Raw genomic sequence first — 8,307 nt, forward strand, 5'->3', positions numbered from 1 at the left:
TTAGCCAAATACTTGTTTAGGCATTTCCAGCAGTTTTCTCGGAGGATTTTTGTTAAATTGTGGTTTGACGAGTGTTGCGGAATTCAATGAGCATTAGTAGGCCGATATCAGTTGTTTGTTCGTGGGATGATACGACAGCTGAGACTGTGTTCAGAGTCTAGTGAGATTGTTGTCAGTGATTTCCCAGTACGTTCTGATGTGCTATGCCATTGAGGTGCTGGGATCGACCGAGATCTATCGGGTAAATTCGTTGGTTTACCGCATGTGTCATGGATTGCGCGAAGGGTTGAGGTGAACTAGTTTTGTTCATCTTGGTAGCAAGTCAAGTGTGACTTGTGATTGTTATCTATGGTTGGATAACCAGTGTTGCGAATTCAATTGATATCTCGAGTGACGAGATAGTGGTGATCTTTAATCTAGACTACTAATGTTGTAGATGTTGCGGTCCCATCTATGTGTTCAGCATTATAGCGGTAACATTCTTTGAGAATATTAGTCAGCATCGAAGAAAATAAGTACGGAATGTAAGTCTGTCGATGCTAGGAATTTTTGGGATTGGTTGCTATCTGTGACAGGACGTCAAGTGGGAATCGATTGGTTAACACTTGCGGTTACCTCTGGGATTTGAAGTCAGTGTTAGACCAGTGGAGATACAGGTTGGTTGTATCTGGTCTTCTCATTAGTACGAACTGATTCTAGCAAGAGGGATAGTCGGTATCAAGTGGTATACTTGACGAGGAACTATCACTGCTAAGGTTCTTAGGAACAGTGGGTATTCGAAGAGCAGTCGAGAGAAGTCTATTGATCGTAAGGCTCGGTTATATATCCAAAAGATCGTTCTACTTTATGGATGCCGGTGGTCATTGTCAGCGATCGAGACCCAGGTTTACTTCCATATTCTGGGGGAGTGTCCAGCGTGATACGAGCATTGCTTTCAGTTTAAATACTGAATATCATCCAGAGACAGATGGTCAGATGGAAAACGCTATCCGTACCTTGGAAGACATGTTTTGGGCGTGTACTATGGATTTTTGGTTCAGTTTAGCCAAATCAGTTGTCATTGATTAAGTTCGCGTACAACAATAGTACCATCGTAGCATTGGGAGGACACCTATTGAGGCGTTGTACGGGAGACTTGTCATACTCCATTCTTCTAGAGAGAAGTGGGGGAGATAGTATTTCTGAGAATGTCACTTTTTCGTAAGATTCTCAGATTTAGTCTAAAAGGCAAATTGTCTCCCAGGTTTAGCGGTCCGTTTGAGATCTTGGAGAACATTGGCGATTTCGCTTATCGACTAGCTTTGCCACCGCATCTTTCCAGTATTTACGACGTGTCCACGTATCACTGTTGCAATGGTATGTGGAGAATGAGTCTCATATTCTGCAGCGGTCTGAGGTTCAAGTGAGCAAGGATTTGACCTATGCTGAGAAACCTATTCGTATCCTGGATTATAAGGATAAGGTTTTACGGAACAAAGTCATTCCTTTGGTTTAAGTTCAGTGGCAGCGCCGAGGCACTGAGGAAGCTACTTGGGAGCTTGAAGAAAGGATGCGTGAAGACTATCCTGAGTTGTTTTGATTTCAGTATTGAGTTGTATTCGGTTGTAACGTTTGATTTGAATAAGGAATGTTTTTGTACCTTGTATTGCATTCGGTACTTAAGATCTATTTTCGAGGACGAAATATCTTAAGTGGGGGAGAATGTAGTACCCCGTAACCGAAATTGGTAATTAAGAGATTAATTATGTTAATTAAACCAATTTGGTATCTGAAGGATCGGAAGCTCCGAAGGTGAGATCGGAAGCTCCGATCAGGATCGGAAGCTCCATCGAAAGCTCCGATCGATATTACGTCATGCATGACATGTGGTAGGATCGGAAACTCCGATCGGGATTGGAAGCTTCGATCGCCCTATCCGAAGTCAACCAGTGAGATTTTGACATGTGGCAGATAAGGATGTACGGAAGCTCCGTTGGCAGGATCGAACGTTCCGAACAAGGATCGGAAATTCCGATCGAGGATCGGAGGTTCCGATCGAGGATCGAAGGTTCCGATCGATGCCTATAAATATAGGTTCTGAGGCATTCATTTCTTGCCAATTCCGAGTTCCTTTCCTTCGTACTCGTGGCTCTATTTTAGGGCTTTGGGTACTCTTATTTTAGAGTTGGAGTAGGGAACATATTTTAGTATAGTCAGACAGTGTCTGACATAGTAGCGGAGCAGTGCTCGTGTTGTAGAGCCGTGTTCGAGGCTGTGAATTCGCGGCAGGGGAGTGCCCTAGTTGCGGGATAGTTGCCATCGGTGGGCTGACGACGGACGCAGATATAGCTATGGTCTCCTTTAATTATTTAGGAGTATGCAATAGCTTAGTTAAGGCTTTTAGCGCTTATTGAATGATGCATGGGTATTTGCATTGTAGACTTGATGATAGGGTTGGAACCTAGAGTGGAACTACTAGGACTGCCTTAGAAAGGTACGTAAGTACTGATTGAGATTGCCAGCGGATATGCATGCTTATATGTTGCATTTATGTCTTTGCATGTTATTATTGTTATGCGGCATGTGCATATCATCTTGTGCCTATACATCTGTATATCTTTCGAGATGAGCCAGTTAGGGTTGCTCAGCCCTGTTAGGACGTTTGATATCGAGTACCCTTAGGTACTGATACCTCGAGGACTCCGCGGTCCGCGTCCGGAATTCGAGAATGAGTGGTCGCACACAGTGGTTAGCTACCCCGATCGATGTGACGAGCTTATATCCCAGGCGCCAGTTTGAGCAGTTTGTATACAGTTATCCCAGATATGGATACCCGGTCATTTGCATGCATCATATTTTTATGTTTATCCGTGCTTTCGTATTGAGCTTAGATCTCACATCCAGTATTTTTTGTGTATCTGGATACCCTATTTGATGGGGCAGGTATAGGTGCAGGATTGAGCACCAAGAGCCTGAAGTAGCCAGTGACCTTGAAGACAGCAGGTTTAGCTGTAGGTTTTATTTAAAGTAATTCGATTGGGTTGTATAAGTCAAGTTTGATTAGCCGGTTGTATTCTGCCGGTCTACTTGTATTTAGTCTTCTGCAGAAATTTGATTTAATGCATGCTTAATTATGCTCTTAACTCTGATTAGGTAGTGGATCCGGGTCGGGTCGCTACACTTCGGGTATTAGCTTTCACCTCAGATCCTACTTGTTTTTGAATCATTTCTAAATAAAAAAATAAAACAGTGTGTCATAAGTCATAACGAAAAACAACATAAAAATCAATAACTATACCTCAATATACATAATAAAAAAACAAAAACATGTTCAACTGACACTAAGTTCTCTCCAACTCACACACTAAAAACATCAACAAAAGGGATTTTCAGTTACTGAAGCAAAAAACAGGTTCACCACCACTTGAACGTGTTAGAATATTTGACACTCTAGCACCCAAATTCATCCTTCCCTTACATTTTCAAGAAAGAAAAGGCTAAGAATAAAAATTTGAGCCCCAAGGTTAAGTCAATGAAGAATTTCGGAAGCTATCCTCAATTCTCAATAGATGAGCAGATTGACTTACTTTGAAACATATGACTGTAACAAGCAATATTAAGTAAATTTCAAGCTTTTTACCTCGACTACAGTGAATGGAAATTGGCAGAGACGAGATAAAAGGTCGGGTTAGGCTCAACCGAAGTTACTTCCAGTATCGTCCTCACATGTGCACACTAACAAATAAAAAGACTTCCAAGTTCCAATTCCAAATAAAGATAGTGACACTGGTTGATACACTAGGATAGGTTAAAAAATTGATATTTTGACATGATTGTCATAAACTCGATTCAGCATTATCAGGACTGCAACAAAAATTATATGTGAATCATAAATATTAATGCTTACTTGTAGTATATCTTCTGAGAAATATAAACGGGATTTGTTTTGAGACAACTGAGAGAGGTCTAAAAACGAATTTTAGCCTCAAACGTTTGGTCAGGGACCTTGAGGCTGAATTTTTTGATGGATTGTATTCCTTTAGTCCCTTTCATGCCCTTGTTTTATTATTGTTATTATTAAAACTGTGAAAAACTTAAATCCATTTCACTCCAAAAAGATAAAATTATTAAGCCAACAGATTCCCAACAAGTAAAGTAACAAATCATCACCAAATTATCAACTCATGGAGTAACATTCAACATTCTGATTTTCGAGGAGAAAAACAACAGTCATCTCAATCAGCCAAAGATTTGGGAGGAAATTGGTGAGATAAATATGAAACATACCACGACAAAGAAAAATAAGAGGATTTGAAGCGAAACACTAATTAAACAAATTAAGCACAAATCTCATAAGATATTGAACAAATCGAACAAGTAGATAACAAGAAACTCACTTTCCTCGCTTATTTGCTTCCAATCGTTGTCACTTGTCATCTTCTTTCTATCGTTTCCCGTAGGTGTCACAAATTGGTGGGTTCCTACTGCCGGTGGATTTTTGATGTTGACTAGAAGATGAGAAAATTGGTGGCACAAGATTTAGTTTTCTTGACTGGACGTCGTAGAAATTTGGAGGGAAGAGAAGCGATGCAAATCGGTGGGGTTGGCTAGGAATTCACATGAGACGTGAAAATTGGGAGAAAAAAATAAGTGAAGGAATAGGAGATAATAATAATAAATGGGAAAAGAAAATTAAAAAAAATAGAGAATTAAAAGGGAAAATGAGATAAAAGATGAAACAGGGAGTATAAATAAAGTTTTTGGGTCAATAGGGAGTGCAGAATAAAGAATTATGACAAGGGAACTGATTTTAAACTTTTGATTTTGATTGGGGATTTATCTCCGATTTTCCATAAAATAATGATAACAAGATAAAATAATAATATTTTTTAGAAAATATATAATTAATTAATGATAATACATTTCAAATAAAAAATAAAATTAATAAATGTTTGCTAAATATTTATAATTGGATTTTATTAAAAATTGTGTATTATGAGTTGAATAGATTTAAAAATTATTTTTACATGGGTCAAATATGCATTTTTAATATTTCACAAGGATATTTGATGCCAAAAAAATATCAAAATCTTTGCCCAGTCGTATGAGGGTCGCGTGCGTAACAATCACTCATATGAAGGGGCAAATGTTCTAATTTTTTAAAACATCAGGGTTAAAGATGCCTACATAAAAAATGTGCATTTTTAATATTTCACGCACCCTATAAATACAAAGAAATGAAAATGTATTCTGCAGCGGAAATGCAATCAATGGCTACCAATATCTTCTCCGCCTACGCATCAATCGCAGTATCCATGAGTCTATTTCAATCAGTCGCCTATGATTTGATTCCCGAGCCCATAAAAGCAGCAGTCTTTTCCGCACTCTCCCGTTTCTTGAAACGTTACTTGGCAAGATTCTTCCTCAACCCACTTCCCGCCCAGACCATAACAATGGTGGTGGACGAAAAATGTGGCCACGCTCGCAACCAAATCTACTCGGCCGCGGAGGTTTATCTCCGAGCAATAGACAATCCCGACTGATTCAAAGTCAACAAAAGCTTCACACAGGAGAGCATCAGTGTGAGTATGGACAAGGATGAGCAGGTGGTGGATCATTTCAAGGGATTTAAACTCAAGTGGCAGTTTGTTCTCATCGAACCCGATAATGAAAAGAGCCGTCGCCATTCGGAGAAGGGATTTTTCGAGTTAACATTAGACAAGTCCCGTAAAGACAATGTGGTCAAAAAGTACTTGCCTCACGTTATGGTTAAGGCGAAAGAAATCAAAGATAAAGAGAGGACGGTGAAGTTGTACACCAGGGATTGTCCCTTTGATACGGACGACGACGATGACGACGGTGGCGGCCATAGAGGTTGGCATTGTGGCTGCATCAATTTGGATCATCAAGCCACACCTTCGATAAATTGGCCATGGACCCGTGTTTGAAAAGATCCATCATCGAAGATTTAGACAAGTTTGTGGGGGGGAAAAGATTATTGCAAGAAAGTAGGCAAGGCGTGGAAGATAGGCTATCTCCTCTATTGCCCTCCTCCTGGGACAGGAAAATCGATCTTGGTTGCCGCCATGGCCAACTATCTCAAGTTCGAAGTGTATGATATGAAACTCTCCAACTGCGTTCAAATTCCGAATCGAGGAGAATCTTGCTGTCCACAACAAACAGGTCCATTATCTTAATCGAGGATATTGATTGCAGTTTGGGAATTCATAACAGGGGTGCCAAGTCCAAGGGTGATGAGTCCTCTAAAACAAAGGTTAGTACGTAGAAAAATGTTACACATTATATATGCTTCGATGGATTTCTAGTTAACATTGGTACGGTGTTTGATGAAATAGTTGACTTTATCTGGATTACTGAACTTCATAGACGGATTGTGGTCAACTTGTGGGATGAAAGAATTGTTATATTCACTACAAATAATGAGAAGCTGGACTCTGCTCTGTTGAGCCCAGGTCGAATGGATACACACATTCATATGGGGCATTGTAGACCCGAAGGATATAATATTTTTGCCTCCAACTACTTGGGAATCAAAGATCTAAAGAAGGCGCCATGCCAAGACATTAGAAGCTTCATCCAAGAAGTAGATATCACCCCGGCTGAAATTGCAGAACACTTGATGAGAAGCGAAGATGTTGATATTGCACTTGACGGGTTCTTGATTTGCTCAAGAAAAAGAAGAACCAAAAACTTTGGTACCTTTCGAGGAAAAAAAATTTGATATTGGAGAAGCCAAAAAGATGATTGAAAGTGATGGACTCGAAGATGAAAGTTTTGAAAAGATAGAGTAACAAGATCAAGCAAGGGTGAGATAGTGCTCAGCAAAGTTTGTAGGAAAAAAAAACTTCTAGTACTAGTACTTCTTGGACATGGTTTGGTCTACGGGGCACATTTCCACTTAGATCTAACAATATCTTTAATGAAGTGTTTAACTTATATCAACAAAAATTAAACCCATTTTAACTTATTATATTTTCTTTGCATTGATTTTTCCTACTTAATTAATTGTCCCAATATCAGCTTGTAAGGACGATGCTATGGTAGATATATATATATTTATCTACTTATATATATCTTTTAGATTTTAAATTTAAAATATATTATTTATTATATTATATCAAAGGATTTTTGGTCCAACCGATTGATCAATTTGTTTGAAAATATACCGGTTTGGTTATGAAATAATTGACAAGATGATTCTTTTACATAGCACTGTCCTTACAAGCTGATATTGGGACAATTAAGTAGGGAAAATCAATGCAAAGAAAATATAATAAGTTCAAATGAGTTTATCTTTTGTTGATATAAGTTAAACAATTCATTAAAAATATTGTTAGATCCAAGTGGAAATGTGTCTCGTAGACTAAACCATGTCCAAGAAGTACTAGTACTAGGTAGTCTTTTTTTTCCCTACAAACTTTGCTGATCACTATCTCACCCTTGTTTGATCTTGTTACTCGATCTTTTCAAGACTTTTATCTTCGAGTCCATCACTTTCAATCATTTCTTTGGCTTCTCCAATATCAAATGTTTTTTTCCTTTAAAGGTACCAAAGTTTTTTGGTTCTTTTTTCTTGAGCAAATCAAGAACCCCCTCAAGTGCAATATCAACATCTTCGCTTCTCATCAAGTGTTCTGCAATTTCAGTCGGGGTGATATCTACTTCCCGGATGAAGCTTCTAATCTCTTGACATGGCGCCTTCTTTTGATCTTTGATTCCCAAGTAGTTGGAGTCCAAAATATCAAATCCTTCGAGTGTACAATACCCCATATGAATGTGTGTATCCATTCCATCTGGGCTCAACAGAGCAGGGTCCAACTTCTCATGATTCGTAGTGAATATAACAATTCTTTCTGTTGAAATATGATTCTATCAGATTGAATGAAAATAGAGAAGATATCAGATCAAATTGTACAGATCAGATGAGCTCGGAGTTCAGATGAGTTCATGGTCCAGATTGAGTACTTGGATCAGATAGATGTGATGGTAAGAGAAGTCTTCGGATGAGTTCATGCAGATAGATTGCTCGAGTACTGTGACTTGGTTGGAAGTCAGATGAAGTGTCCTAGAAGATGGAAGCTTGCAGGCAGATCGATGCAGATCGAAGTACAAGAGCAGATCAGACTGATGAATGAAGGCTTATCGAACTGGATCATGTTGACTTTTCTAATTGGGCCGTAAGTTACTGTTGACCTAAAAGCCCAAGATGAAAGTCGGTGTAATTCTCTATTTAAGCAGATGGAAGATGGCCGCAATGAAAAGAACAGAAAATCAAATTATTCAGAATATATTGAGAGAAAAAAAGAT

At 38.8% G+C, this 8,307-nt stretch overlaps 1 pseudogene; it reads left to right on the plus strand.

Annotated features, from left to right (window-relative positions):
- The first annotated feature begins 5,222 nt into the window (after window positions 1-5,222).
- Window positions 5,223-6,721, plus strand: LOC140878514 (AAA-ATPase At2g18193-like; annotated as a pseudogene).
- The last annotated feature ends 1,586 nt before the right edge of the window (window positions 6,722-8,307 follow it).

Source organism: Henckelia pumila, chromosome 2 (assembly GCF_033568475.1).
Source record: "Henckelia pumila isolate YLH828 chromosome 2, ASM3356847v2, whole genome shotgun sequence".
Classification (NCBI taxonomy): domain Eukaryota; kingdom Viridiplantae; phylum Streptophyta; class Magnoliopsida; order Lamiales; family Gesneriaceae; genus Henckelia; species Henckelia pumila.